This window comes from Amblyraja radiata, chromosome 20, assembly GCF_010909765.2.
Source record: "Amblyraja radiata isolate CabotCenter1 chromosome 20, sAmbRad1.1.pri, whole genome shotgun sequence".
In the NCBI taxonomy this organism is placed as follows: domain Eukaryota; kingdom Metazoa; phylum Chordata; class Chondrichthyes; order Rajiformes; family Rajidae; genus Amblyraja; species Amblyraja radiata.
The window spans coordinates 8,475,259-8,491,655 of record NC_045975.1 but is presented as its reverse complement, the minus strand read 5'-3'; positions in this window follow the sequence as shown (position 1 = coordinate 8,491,655).

Sequence of the window (16,397 nt, the reverse complement as noted above, 5' to 3'; positions counted from 1 at the left end):
CAAAGGGCCGAATGGCCTACCCCTGCACCTATTTTCTATGTTTCTATGTTTTTTAAACCTGTACGTCTTTGGAGCTGGGGAGGAAACCGAAGATCTCGGAGAAAACACCTGCAGGTCACGGGGAGAACATACAAACTCCGTACAGACAGCACCCATAGTCAGGATCGAACCAGGATCGAACCCGGATCTCTGGCGCTGTAAGGCAACAACTCTTCTGCTGCGTCACCCTGCCACCTCTTCTCTTTCCTTTTGCGAAGATGGACGCAAAGTTGTCTTCCATTGCCTCTGCTGCACAATCCGCCCACACAGTAGGATATCCATAATTGGCCCAACGTGCCTCAACTATTCTTTTCATTCAGGGTGAGCAAGCTGACCTTAGATCAATAGGATCTTTGTAAGAAACATTTATCATTGTCTATTGGTGTATAATCAAAGCTCTTCTCCCTGTGTCTTCTTAAGGATCCTCATTAAAAATTGGTTGCTGATATGTAAAAATAATTAGTTTGTTACCGCACTACAGGATTTGATAATTTAACTACATGGACTGCAGACAGCAGCGCCATGTAAATCCTGCCGATACTATGCCCATTACATGTCCATTAGTTCTGCTCAAGCACATGAAGTGTTCTCTTGAGTACTTCTCATAATTACAAAAATAAAATGATTTTTAAAGGAATCATTTTGTGTCATTCACCATAGAAGGGTTATTTCAGAAAGGCTATTGTTAACTAAGAGTGTCCATTGAGTCACTTAATATAGTCACATTACTTAAGTGATATCCTTTCTTTACAGACTGATAGCGAGTTCTGGTGTAAATATAACAATCTCCTTGAGTTTGAGCTTAGTTTATTGTCACGTGTACCGAGGTACGGTGAAAAGCCTTTGTTGCGTGCTAACCAGTCAGCGGAAAGACAATACATGATTACAATCGAGCCAGCCACAGTGTACAGATACGCGATAAAGGCAATAATGTGAATAATGTTGAGTGCAAGGTAAAGCCCAGTAAAGTCTGATCAAAGATAGCCCGAGGGTCTCCAAGCTGTTGCACTTGTGGTGTTGAATAGCTTGCTTGTGGATGCCACATTTTCCATCCATCAGCTATCCTTGTTGTACAGTATATGTGCAGGAGATCTGTGCAATCCCGTATTGTGAGAGAGTGTGAGTTGGTGTGTTGCGATGGGTTTGAGAGTAACCACTGCCAGACACTAGAGGTGGTTTGGTCTGATGTTGTGCATTCACTGTCTAAAATAACAGGGGGAGGCCAAATGCAGATCAGGTGATGGCTATGTTTGGTTCAAGTCGTTTATTTTAGTTTATTATTGTCACAGGTACTGAGGTACTGTGAAAAGCTTTTTTGTTGAGTGCCATCCAGTCAGCGAAGAGACTATATATGAGACTATATATGATTACAACCAAGTACAGATACTGGACAAAGAATATAACGTTCAGTGCAGTAAAGTCTGATTGAAGGTAGTTTGCAGGTCTCCAATGAGGTAAATGGTTTGGGCAGGAGCATTATCTAGTTGGTGATAGGATGGTTCAGTTGCCTGATAACAGCTGGGAAAAAAACTGTCCCTCAATATGGAGATATGCATTTTAAATCTTCTGTAACTCCTGCCTGATGGGAGAGGGGAGAAGAGTGAAAATGGTCCTTAATTGTGCTGGTGGCCTTGCCGCGGCAGTCTGAGCTAACAAAGACCTGTCATTTTACTTCTCTGTCCAACCCCCCATTAAATTGTTGGCCCTCTGATTCAAGGAAGAGTGAGGGAGAGAGGCTGACCTCTGATGAAGGACCTGGAGCTGTGATCCAACACTGCCGTCAACCTCTGTGGTAATAATACCGCGTTTACATCTCATTTCGCACTGACTTTTATTTATTTTCTTGTCCGTTTGCCTGCAGGTTCTAAATTACTGGTATGATGCTTCGCAACCTCTGACAGGAACTGCAATGGCAATTTTGCAGTGTCTCGTTTAATATCTTGCGAGATATTAATATCTAGTGATATTACTGGCTGGTGATGATTTCATGAAACCGTTTGTGTGTGCAACTGTATTTGTGGCCACTGCCCAGCACAACTGCAAAGGAACAAGTAATAGATCCATGCAGCAGTGAAACAGGCCCTTCAGCCCACTGAGCCTGTGTTGACCATCAAGTAGGGCCAGCACGGTGGCTCAATGGTAGAGCTGCTGCCTTACAGCACCAGAGATCCGGGTTCGCTCCTGACTATGGGTCCTTCCCTGTATGGAGTTTGTACGTTCTCTCTGTGACCTACGTTGGTTTTTTCCGGGAGCTCCGGCTTTCTCCTACACTCCAAAGACGTACAAGTTTGTATGTTAATTAGCTTGATTAGGTATGATTGGGAATTGTCCTTGGTGTGTAGATAGTGTTAATGTGCTGGGATCGCTGGTTGGTGCGGACTCTGTGGGTTGAAGGGCCTGTTTTCGCGCTGTATGTCAAAACTAAACTAATCTAAGCTAAACTAAACTAAAAAAAAGTACTTACGTACACTAATAGAACATAGAACATAAAACAGTAACAGGCCCTTCAGCCGACAATGTCTGTGCCGAATATGATATGTCCTATGCCTCCACTTGCTCCATAGGGCGGCACGGTGGCGCAGTGGTAGAGTTGCTGCCTTACAGCGAATGAAGCGCTGGAGACCCGGGTTCGATCCTGACTGCGGGTTCTGTCTGTACGGAGTTTGTATGTCCTCCCCGTGACCTGCGTGGGTTTTCTCCGAGATCTTCGGTTTCCTCGCACACTCCAAAGACGTACAGGTTTGTAGGTTAATTGGTTTGGTAAATGTAAACAAAATGTCCCTGGTGGGTATAGGATAGTGTTAACGTGCGGGGATCACTGGTTATGGCAGACTCGGTGGGCCGAAAGGGCCTGTTGCCGCGCTGTATCTCTAAACTAAAAAACCCATATCCATGTGTTTATCTAAAAGCTTGTTAAATACCACTATTGTATCTGCCACCTCCTCCACTCCTGTCAGCGTGTTCCATGCACACATCACCCTCTGTGTAAAAAACATGCCCTGCACATCTCATTTAAACTTGGGCCCTCTCAGTTTAAAACTATGCCCTCTAGTCTTTGCAATTTCTACCCTAGAAAAAAGGTTCAACCCTCATGATTTTATACACGTCTATCGTGTTTCTCCTCAACCTTTGATGTTCCAGATAAAGCAATCCAACTTGGTCTAATCTCTGCTGCATGAACGGCTCAATGAATCCAGTACTTAGTATTTCTCTCCACTGCATGTTCTTAGGGAAATTGAGTTTAAATATTATGAAGACATAGGGAACAACCATGAAGATACCAGGAGCAATCTTCCACCTGCACTAAACTGCCCATTGCAATAATCGGTGCATGTTGCACCTATGCAAGCTGCAATATTCTCCATGTTTAATTGCAGAATTCCACGAGACTTACTTCCACACTTTTAGTTTTAGTTCACTTTAGGTTAGTTTATAGAGATACAGCGTGGAAACGTGCCGTTCAGACCACCAAGTCCTCGCTGACCAGCGATCACCCCGTACACCAGTTCTATCCTACATACTAGGGACAAGTTACAGAAGCCAATTAACCTATAAACCTGCACGTCTTTTTAATGTGGAAGAAAACCGGAGCACCAGGTTTCAGATTCCATCACCAGGAGAGCACATCCTCAGAACATGTGACATGTTTCAAGAGTTTAATTCTGCTTCCCATTCCAACACTGACCTTTAAATCCTGGGCCTCCTACATTGTCAGAATGAGGCCAAACGCAAATTGGAGGAACAGCACCTCATATTTCACTCGGGCAGCTTACACCCCCAGCGCTATGAATATTGATGTCTCTAACTTAATGTAACCTTTGCATCCTCTCTCCCTCCGTCCCTCCCCCACCCAAGTCGTTGCACTAGCTTCAAAGTCGACTTGTTGGGTCTCATTGTTTGTAACTCATTTTCACCCAGACAACTGCTAACAATGGCCTGTCTCCTTTATCATTGTCACTTTTTTGCTTATCTTTCATCCATTTGTTCTATATTTCTCTATAATCACCATCTATATATCTCATTTCCCTTTCCCCTGACTCTCAGTCTAAAGAAGGGTCTCGACCCGAAATGTCACATATTCCTTTTCTCCAGAGATGCTGCCTGACCCGCTGAGTTACTCCAGCATTTTGTGTCTATCTTCTGTTTCAAGAGGATATGGATTACATCATTAAGGTCATGTGGAATATCAAGGTGACCAAAGATCTGGCTCAGCTTTGGCCAGGAAACGTGAGAACAAAATTCATGAGAGAGAGGAGCTATCAAATAAAGATGATGATAGAGATGGAAATATACCTCTGACTAATGCACATATTTGTGGTTGAAGATCATTCTGTGTCCTTTCTGATAAATGGGTCTTAGTTTGCAAATCTTCGGTCTGGCACCATCAAGGATCCAAGAGGGATTCAATCTGCTTTGAAGACAATTGTTTGAATTTTAAAGCAAACTTTATTTCTAGATACATGAAGACCCCAAGGAACCTCTTGCCCCTGTGTCGCAGGATGGGTAGAACACTTGCAAATCCCTGAGCAGAATATCAAATATGCTTTGTGCTTTCTACAGCATTATTCTACACCATTTTGTGACGTTGTGATTATTTTGCCGCTGGAGTCGGGAGCTCCTTTGGTCACATTAGTTACCTTCTCCTTCAATCAATTCACGGGAGGTTCTCGAGGCCTCACAGCACAGATGGTAAATTGATCATTCTTAAGGAAGCCGGCTGGGAAATTTGGAAGAAGCCACATTTGGAGACTTTTACAGTATGCAGTTCTGTCCTGCTCCATCACAGGAAGCTTTGGAGAGGGTGCAGAAGAGGTTTACTGGAGTTGCTGCCTGGATTTGCGGATATTTGCTATGAGGAGAGGCTGGGAAAACTTGGATTGTTTTCTTTGGAGCGTCGAAAGATGAGGGGGAGACCTGATAGATGTATATAAAATGATGAGAGCCATTGATAGAGTAGATAGTCAGAAACTTTTCCCCCAGAATAGAAATGTTAAAGACTGGAAGATATAGCCTGAAGATGATCAGCCATGATCATATTGAATGGCGGTGCAGGCTCGAAGGGCCGAATGGCCTACTCCTGCACCTATTTTCTATGTTTCTATGAGAGGGACAGAGTTTAAAGGAGAGGCACAGAACAAGATTTTTACATGATGGACACAAAAAGCTGGAGTAACTCGGCGGGACAGGCAGCATCTCTGGTGAGAAGGAATGGGTGACGTTTCGGGCCGAGACCCTTCTTCAAACTTGACCCGAAACGTCACCCATTCCTTCTCTCCAGAGATGCTGCCTGTCCCGCTGAGTCACTCCAGCATTTTGTGTCTATTTTCGATTTAAACCAGCATCTGCAGTTCTTTCCTACACAAGATTTTTACATGAATGGGTGAATGAATAAGTGATACTTTATTGTCACATGTACCCAGGGTACCTAGGTACAGTGAAGCGTTTTGTTTTGCATACAACCTAGACGGTACACAAGTGTCACCAAGTATCTGGCGGCGAGAAAGTTACAAAGTACAGAATGGACCTATCTCCTGATGGCTGCCGCTGCACGTGAAAACAGCCCCCCCCCCCCCCACCTCCCTGGAGGGGTGATGTGTGCCTGGAATGTGTTGCCAGGGGGGGTGGTGGAGATAGATACAATGGTGGCATTTAAGAGGCTTTTGGATAGGCACGTGGATATGCAGTGTATGGAAGGATATGACATGTCATAGAGTCATAGTGTGGAAACAGGCCCTTTGGCCCAACCCACCTACACTGGCCAACAATGTCCCAGCTACCCTAGTCCCACTTGCCTGCGCTTGGTCCATAACCCTCCAAACCTGTCCTATCCATGTGCAGCCAGAGGAGATTAGTTTAATCTGGGCATCATGTTGGGCACGGCCATTGTGGGCCGAAGGGCCTGCTCCTGTGCTGCACTGTTGTGTGTTCTATCTACTCAATATTCCAAATTATAGTCCGACGGGGAACACGACGACCGGAGCTTAACCCGAGGACATTTTTTGCCAGAACCTTTCTTCAATAAAATGGCACATTTTTGATTTACAATTCCCCACCTTCAAGTACAGTGACAGGGTGACAGCTCCACTTAGCCAAGCCTTCCACCAAGGCCGTCAGGAGAAGCTGCACAAGAGCTGTTCTGAAGTCTGAAGAAGGGTTACGACCCAAAATGTCTCATATCCATGTTCTCCGGAGTTGCTGCCTGAACCTGACCTGTTGAGTTACCCCAGCACTTTGTGTCCTTTTGTGTAAATCAGCATCTGCAGTTCCTTGTTGCTTCACTGTCCCGATGCCACTAGGCACTCCCTCATCACTGTCTAAACGCCACTGGGAGCTCCCTCATCACTGTCTAAATGCCACTAGGCACTTCCTCATCACTGTCTAAATGCCACTGGGAGCTCCCTCAGTGCGGTTCCTGTGTAACCTGGCAGCTATCTGTAAAATGTAGGCTGCACAAACATGATGGCCAGTGAGGGGTCCATAACCAAGCTTCTACATAAGAGATATCATTAGCTTTAATTACTCTGTCAGGTGGTTAATTGATCTCGGGTTTACCAGCGATGTCTGTAGAAGGTTCTAGACCTTCAGTCTGTGAGGGGCGACTGTGATAACGATTCTGTTTTGGGGAACAAAGTATGCTGTACCTTGATAATTGTGTCTTCAGACCCACTGTGGTGTGGTTGACTCCACACCGCCACTATAGAAAGCACCAGCGCGCAGTCAATGAGGAACGAACAGTTAATGGGGGAAAGGCTGGCGTAAATGAATAGCCTTCCCTGCAGAGGGAACGGGTGACTGATCTGCAGAAACAGTCAACTCAAGAGTCAAGAGTGTTGGGGCTGTCCCACTGTACGAGCTAATTCAAGAGTTCTCCCGAGTTTCCCCTAATTCGAACTCGGAGAATTACAGTAATAGCCGCTCGTAAGTACTCGGGGCTCTCGTGAACATTTTTCAACATGTTGAAAAATCTTTACGAGTCTTTCCGAGCTTACCGCGTTTCCTGAGTACCTGCCGTTAGCGTTACGAGCCGCTAAGAGACGTCCCGAGCTCCGACATACCCGCTACATATTTTTGATTTATTTTTAAACTCGGGAGAGCTCTTGAATTAGCTCGTACAGTGGGACAGCCCCTTTATTGTCATATGTCCCAGACAGAACGATGACATTCTTACTTCCAACAGGATATGTAAACATAGTAAACATTGTAAACAATATAATAAACGAGAAAGAAATGTTCAGTGTGTGCATATACATACAGTGGCTTGCAAAAGTATTCATACCCCTTGAACTTTTCCACATTTTGTCACGTTACAACCACAAACGTAAATGTATTTTATTGGGATTTTATTTGATAGACCAACACAAAGTGGTGCATAATTGTGAAGTGGAAGGAAAATGATACATGGTTTTCAAATTTTTTTACAAATAAAAAACTGAAAAGTGTGGCGTGCAAAAGTATTCAGCCCCCCTGAGTCAATACTTTGTAGAATCACCTTTCTCTGCAATTACAGCTGCAAGTCTTTTGGGGTATATCTCTACCAGCTTTGCACATCTAGAGACTGAAATTTTTGCCCATTCTTCTTTGCAAAATAGCTCAAGCTCAGTCAGATTGGATGGAGAGCGTCTGTGAACAGCAATTTTCAAGTCTTGCCAGAGATTTTCAATTGGATTTAGGTCTGGACTTTGACTGGGCCATTCTAACACATGAATATGCTTTGATCTAAACCATTCCATTGTAGCTCTGGCTGTATGTTTAGGGTCGTTGTCCTGCTGGAAGGTGAACCTGTTGGTCTCAAGTTGAACTTGTTGGTCTCAAGTCCTTTGCAGACTCTAACAGGTTTTCTTCCAAGATTGCCCTGTATTTGGCTCCATCCATCTTCCCATCAACTCTGACCAGCTTCCCTGTCCCTGCTGAAGAAAAGCATCCCCACAGCATGATGCTGCCAACACCATGTTTCACAGTGGGGATGGTGTGTTCAGGGTGATGTGCAGTGTTAGTTTTCCGCCACACATAGCGTTTTGCATTTAGGCCAAAAACTTCAATTTTGGTCTCATCTGACCAGAGCATCTTCCTCCACATGTTTGTTGTGTCCCCCACATGGCTTGTGGCAAACTGCAAACGGGACTTCTTATGGCTTTTTTTCAACAATTGCTTTATTTTTGCCACTCTTCCATAAAGGCCCGATTTGTGGAGTGCACGACTAATAGTTGTCCTGTGGACAGATTCTCCCACCTGAGCTGTGGATCTCTGCAGCTCCTCCAGAGTTACCATGGGCCTCTTGGCTGCTTCTCTGATCAATGCTCTCCTTGCCCGACCTGTCAGTTTAGGTGGACGGCCATGTCTTGGTAGGTTTGCAGTTGTGCCATACTCTTTCCATTTTCGGATGATGGATTGAACAGTGCTCCGTGAGATGTTCAAAGTTTGGGATATTTTTTATAACCTAACCCTGCTTTAAACTTTTCCACAACTTTATCCCTGACCTGTCTGGTGTGTTCCTTGGGCTTCATGATGCTGTTTGTTCACTAATGTTCTCTAACAAACCCTGAGGCCTTCACAGAGCAGCTGTATTTATACTGAGATTAGATTACACACAAGTGGACTCTATTTACTAATTAGGTGACTTCTGAAGGCAATTGGTTGCACTGGATTTTATTTAGGGATATCAGAGTAAAGGGGGCTGAATACTTTTGCACGCCACACATTTCAGTTTTTTATTTGTAAATAAATGTGAAAACCATGTATCATTTTCCTTCCACTTCACAATTATGTGCCACTTTGTGTTGGTCTATCTCATAAAATCCCAATAAAATACATTTACGATGTGGTTGTAACGTGACAAAATGTGGAAAAGTTCAAGGGGTATGAATACTTTTGCAAGCCACTGTAAACACACACATACACACACAAACTAATATATATATATATATATATATACACACACACACACACACACACACATACATATAAAATCAAACAAACTATAATTGCGCTAAAAGACAAAATCAATGCTCCCAAGTCTATTGTAGTTCAAAGCTTATTTGGAGGTTGTAGCATTTAATAGCCTGATGGCTGTAGGGAAGAAACTGTTCCTGACCCAGTTACAGTTTTCTGGCTCCTGTACCTTCTTCCCGATGGCAGGAGCGATATGAGTGTGTGGCCAGGGTGGTGTGGGTCTCTGATGATGCTGGCTGCCTTTTTGAGGCAGCGACTCCTGTAGATCTCTTTGATGGAGGGGAGGTCAGAACCCGTGATGGACTGGGCCGTGATCACCGCTTGGTGCAGTCTTCTTCGCCCCTGACCAGTTGCTGTTGCTGAACCAGGCCGGAAACAGCCAGGCCAGTTGGATACGAGAGATCAGGTAATCTTCCCGTGCAGCATTAAACTGGCTGCCTTCCCCTGCAGGCACAGATGACACTTGGCACAGCTGGTGTTAAAACCTAGGAAGGTAATAAGAAAGCAGATGGCAATTTAATTACAGCGGCTCAGAATGGCTGCACTCTTTACACGAGTGGTGAGCAAGGAATTACATAATGAAACCTGCCAGCAAAACATTGCTGCAAAGCTTTAATTATTTTTTGCTTTTGAAGACCCAGCACTTTGAGGTGCTGGTATAATGGGTTCTCAAAGAACATGAGGTGTCAATACCACTTTTAAGATCAATAACTAAGAAGCTTTTAGTCTTTTGTGCCAAAGTCAAGGAGGTATTTATCTCTGTTCACAGCGTTGTTAATGTCTTCCAGGCTTGCGGGTGTGTTAACATAAAACGGAGAAACATGGGCCTAACCTACGATATTTACGGCCAGACTGACTGTGATTGAGTGCGTACTGTTTTAGATTTATTCAGTATTTTGGGATTTGGACATTGTCGGAGAAGCATTTATTGCCCGTCCCTAACTGCCTCATGAGATGGTGGTCAACTGTCTTCTTGAACCACTGCAGTTCTTATAGAGTCATAGTCATCCATGGAAATGTGCCCTTCGGCCCAACTTGTCCATACCAACCAAGTTGCCTAACCGGGCTAGTCCCACTTGTCTGCACCTGGCTCATATTCCTCCAAACCTTTCCTATTCATGTAGACACAAGAAACTGCAGATGTGTGGTATGATACAAAAAAAGACATAAAGTGCTGGATTAACTCAGTGGGTCAGGCAGCATCTCTGGAGGACGTGGATCGATTATGTTTTTGGGTTGGTCTAAAGAAGGGTCCCCACCTGAAACGTCGCCTATCCATGTCCTCCTGTGTAGAAAGGAACTGCAGATGCTGAAGATAGACACAAACCTGCGAGAATAACTCAACGGGTCAGGCAGGATCTCTGGAGAGAAAGGATGGTTCGGGACTCTTCTTCAGACTGATGGGTTACTTCAGCACTTTGTGTCGTTCCTATCCATGTCTCTGTCTAAATGACTTTTAATTGTTGTAATTTTATCGACATTAATGTCTTCCTCTAGCAGTTCCTTCCATGTGCCCACAATCTTCTGTGTGGAAAATCTGCCCCAAAGGTTCCTTTTAAATCTTTCCCCTCTCATGTTAAATATATGGGCTCTAGATTTAGACTCCCTAACCTGGGCAAAAGACTGTGACCATCCTTATGTACGCCCTTCATGAACAAGTAATAATAATAATAATATATTTTATTGTCATTGCACATAAGTGCAACGAGATTTGGGTATGCAGCTTCCATCCGACATCATACCTTAAGTAACTACTAAAAAAAAAAGTTATTTATGTACATCTAGACGTTTACCCTCAATCTCCTATGACAATAGACAATAGGTGCAGGGGTAGGTTATTTGGCCCTTCGAGCCAGCACCGCCATTCAATGTGATCATAGCTGATCATCCACAATCAGTACCTCGTTCCTGCCTTCTCCCCACATCCCCTGACTCCGCTATCTTTAAGAGCCCTTATTAGCTCTCTCTTGAAAGTATCCAGAGAACCGGCCTCCACCGCCCTCTGAGGCAGAGAATTCCACAAACTCACATCCCTCTGTGTGAAAAACTGTTTCCTCATCTACCCTCCAGAAAAAAAAAATCCCCAGCCGTTCCAGCCTCCCCTTATAACTCAAAGCCTTCAGTCCCAGTAACATCCTTGTGAACCATTACAGCACCCTCTCCAGCTGAATGACATCCCATAACTTGATGACCAGAATTGCCTACAACTGTGGTCTCACCACGAACCTCTGGTGAAGATGCCACCACATTGCTATCGGCGAGGGAGTTCCAAGACTAAGACCCATCAATGATAAAATACCTCCTGAAGGAATGTTGTTGGGTAAACAATAGCAAGGGACAATAATTAGTAAATAGGGATGTGGATTGAGCTAAAGCGATGACAGGAAACTAGAGACAAAACCTACAGGAATTTTATCGATTACGCGTGCACGCATCATTGTAACAGAAATTTGGATACACCGATAACGAAGTTAGACTTGTGGATAATCATCTCATTCTGTTTGTGACCTAATTCAGTCTTTCAGATTCCATTCTGTAATTAAGACCTCATTTGACTGTTAATTGAGTCTTTGCGTAGAACCTCGTTTTATTGTTAGTCAAGTTTCTGCAATTAAGTCCTCGATTTACTCTTAATCAAATTTCTGAGTAATCTCGTCACTTGAGAATATAAAATAATGCACCAAAGTCACACTCAACTTTGACTGGTCTCCTGGTGTGCACCAGTTTAATAAAATGGCCTGTTATGTTAAACACTAACTCAGTGTGCCCTTTCCAATTAGCTCCTACAATTTTGAAAGATCATTTGTATTGTTCCAGCACAGTTCCTGACCTTGAGATGTTTCAAAGTACTTTTGTGGAATTCTCTGCCACAGAGTGGAATTCTCTACCACAGAAGGCAATGGAAGCCATTTCACTGGATGTATTCAAGAGAGAGTTGGATATACTGTAGCTCTTAGGGCTAACGGAATCAAGGAATATAGGGAGAAAGCAGGAACAGGGTACTGATTCTGGATGATGAGCTTTGATCATATTGAATGGTGGTGCTGGCTCGAAGGGCCGAATGGCCTACTCCTGCACCTACTTTCTATGTTTCTACTTTACATCCAGCTGGGTAGTTTCCAGTAAGAGGAGGCACTGTTGCCGTGTTAGAAAAGCAGTGACCAAATTTTGAACAGCAAGAATATCCCAAACTGCATAATGGCAGATAATCTCCTTGGTTGATGCTGGCTGAGGGATAAGGTGGCCTTGGGTATCAGGGAAAAAAAAATCCAGATTTTCGTTGATAGATTCACTATTCGGTAAATTTCAATAAGGTACCCCCTCATCATTCTAAACTCCAGTGAGTACAGGCCCAGAGCCGTTAAAAGCTCATTGTATATTAACACATTTGTTCCTGGGATTGGTCTGATAAAACCTTGTCTAGACCCTGTCCAATGCCAGCACTGAGGCAACGTTTCGGGTCGTGACGCTTCTGCGGACCGAAGATGTAAGATAATTGGCAAAAGAGCCTGAACGGAGATGAAAGGAATTTCTGCCACATTGAATGTTGCCACGCTCAGGAACATATTGTCTGAATAGTCGGTGGAAGCAGTTTCAATAGGAACTTTCAAAAGGGAATTGGATTTTTAATTGAAAAGGAAACTTTTCAATTCTACAGGAAAAGAGCAGAGGACTGGAACTAATTGGAAAGCTCTTTCAAAGAGCCTGCACAGGTAGGATTTAAAGCACGATAGTTCGGTCTCGTTTATAGTTGAGGAGTGAATATTATGTGGGGCACCCTTCTTCAAACTAAGGCAGAGGGGAGTTTTAACATGCACTTGAGTGGGCTTCCTCTGATGGTTCTGCACCCCTCAGTAGTCGCACGGGAAGAGATTACTTACCCAAGCCTCTGGACATTGAACAATCCATTGCCTTTCTGAGTTGTGCAGTAGAAACAAATAACTGCAGATGCTGGTTTATACTGAAGTTAGACACAAAGTGCTGGGGTAACTCGGCGTGTCAGGCAGCATCTCCGGAGTATATGGATAGGTGACGTTTTGGGTTGGGACTCTTCTTCAGTCAGAAGAAGCATAGGTGCCGTTTCGGGTCAGGACCTTCCTTCAGACTCAACCCGAAACATCACCTATCCGTTTTCTCCAGAGATGCTGCCTGACCCGTTGAGTTACTCCAACACTTTGCGCCTATCTTTGAGTTGTACAGTAGCTTTTGAGCTGCGTTATAGTAGAAGTTATTGTTATTATTACATTTTCATCACAGCCATGAAAGACTTGGACGTATGGATAAGTTTTGCACGGATTTGTTTTCCTCTTTTGCTTGAAAAATGTCCTCACCTCGCTCAGACAGGTTGAAACAAAATCTATTAATGGCTCAACCATTATTAGGTCGTAGGGAAGCCTCAGCTCTGGAGATTGCTCCATGAACTTGTCACATCTCCTTATCTGAGCTCTTAATGCAAGCTTTATGTTGCTTGCACCAAGTGGTTCTGTGAGAGATTTTATTCAGTATGTGTTAAAGGAGGAATATAATAGGGACAGGTGGGTGGGCATTTTTGTGTGGTAGTCTACTCCTTGCATTGTTTTGTCTACTCATCCTATCCCAAACGCTCCAACTTCACACTGAGCCAGAAATTCCCAAGTGTCCGTGGGGATGATGGATTACTTGAATGGAAGTTTTGAACACATCCTTGAATCTTTACCCCTGCACTCCTGCCACTGTCTTTCCATGGTTCTTCCACGAAATGGGAAATGTTCAACTCCATCCAAGACCGAGAGAAATTGCAGAGATTTGTGGATGCAGCCCAGACCATCACCCGAACAAATCTCCCTTCCATTGACTCCGTTTACACTTCACGCTGCCTTTGCAAGGCCGCCAGCATAATCAAGGGTGGCTTGCATCCAGGCCACTCCCTCTTCTCCCCTCTCCCATCGGGCAAAAGGTACAGAAGTGTGAAAACACACAGCTCCAGATTTAGGGACAGTTTCATCCCAGCTGTTATCAGGCAATTGAACCATCCGACCAACAACTAGAGAGCAGTGCTGTACCACTATCTACTTCATTGGAGACCCTCGGACTATCTTGGATCGGACTTTACTGGCTGTGTCTTGCACTAAAAGTTATTCACCTTACTCCCTTTACCCAGTATATGTACAGTGTGGGCGGCTCGCTTGTATTTGGGTATTGTCTTTCTGCTGACTGGTTAACACGCAACAAAAGATTTTCACTGTACCTTGGTACATGTGACAATAAACCAAGCTCAACTTAAGTGCAATGAGATAATGAGAAAATATTCTGCTCATTGTGGTGTTGATTGAGGATGAGGTATTTTGGGACATTAAAGAGACCAAATGCCATATAATAACAAAGCAGCGAGATTGCTGTTGGTGTTATCTACACCTTGAGGCAAGGTGAACCAATATGGAGACCGCGTTAATATCTAGGCCAGGATATATTCATAATCATGTCCAGAGCACCCTCAATGTATGCATTAACTCACATGTAATTCATGAAGAGAAGCATCTGGACCAGGTGAGCATTTCCTCAAGGGGAAATCTTCCTCCTGGGCAAATCCATGCTGTGGTACCGAGATGTTCCTAAAGCACTTTGAGTCTATTATGCTAAAATGGTCTTGAAGGGGACCTCCGTTCATTAATGAGCACATCCAGAGGCAGGCGGAGTGATCCGTGTTCATCACTCAACTGTTCAAAATTAACATCTGCATTTCAAAGAGAAAAGGCACGAAATAATTATGGTCGGCAAGCTTTGATGTGGCAAATTCCCGGGGCCGAATATCAGCCGTTTAACACGTGTGGCTCTTCCAAGATATGGAGTGTTATTGTCACGTGTACTGAGGGACAGGGAAAGGCTTTTGTTTGCGTGCTATCCAGTCAAAGAAATGACTATATGTGAATACAACCACGTCATCCACTGTACACAGATAAAGGATAAAGTAAAGATACACAAAATGCTGGAATAACTCAGCGGGACAGGCAGCATCTCTGGAGAGAAGGAATGAGTGATGTTTTCCCTTTCACCTGACTCGTCTGAAGAAGGGTCTTGACTCGAAAGGTCACCCATTCCTCCTCTCCAGAGATGCTGCCTGTCACTCTGAGTTACTGCAGCATTTTGTGTCTATCTTCGGTCTAAACCAGCACGTGCAGTTCTTCCCTACACATAAAGGATAAAGTTGTTCCAAATTGCTTTACAGCCATTAAATACTATACATGAGGTCAGTGTTGTAATGAACTGCATCGATCAAAGTTGTTCACAATAATCTCCCACAAACACAGGGTGGCAGAGACAGTGGTGGAGCTGCTGCCTCACAGGCGCCAGAGACTGTGTCGATCCTGACCTCAGGTGCTGTCCGTGTGGAGTTTGCATGTTCTCACTGTGACCATGTGCATTTCCCCCGAGTACTCTGGTTTCCTCCCACGTCCCAAAGACGTGTGGATTCGTAAATTAATTGGTTGCTGCAAAATTGCTCCTGGTGTGTCAGTAGTGGATGAGAAAGTGGAATAACATGGAACTAGTGTGAGCGCGTGATCAATGGTCGGCGTGAACTCGGGGACCAAGGGCCTGTTTCCATGATGTACCTCCAAACTAAACTAAAGCTGCATAACAATAATAATAATAATAATGGATGGGATTTATATAGCGCCTTTCTAATACTCAAGGCGCTTTACATCGCATTATTCATTCACTCCTCAGTCACACTCGGTGGTGGTAAGCTACTTCTGTAGCCACAGCTGCCCTGGGGCAGACTGACGGAAGAGTGTCTGCCAATCTGCGCCTACGGCCCCTCCGACCACCACCAATCACTCACACACATTCACACACATTCACACACAGGCAAAGGTGGGTGAAGTGTCTTGCCCAAGGACACAACGACAGTATGCACTCCAAGCGGGATTCGAACCGGCTACCTTCCGGTTGCCAGCCGAACACTTAGCCCATTGTGCCATCTGTCGTCCCGATAATCTGGCAAACTGTTCTAGTAATATTGAGTGTGATATAAATATTGGCCAGACTTAGACCCAGGCCACTAGCACATGCCAGAACTACAGGCCTCGTCAAGAGGTGAAGATCTGATCTGCAAGGCACTCTGGAGTGCAGTCCAAGCTTCCTTGCAAAGGTGAGTTGGAACAGGAAGGGGCAGGGAACATGTGGGAATCCTTCAAAAGTTGTTAGCCCTCATATTGCACTTTAGACTGTTTTGACTTTTACTGTTCTTTTTATAAATCATGTTTCTCGGGGTATCTAAATCTAAATTTTATTAGTTGTTTAAGTTATGACATCGAACGGAAGCTGCAAACCAAATCTCGTTGCACATATGTGCAATGACAATAAAAGATATATTATTATTATATTATTATTATTATTATTATTTGGATAATTAAGGAAATAGTTTATGG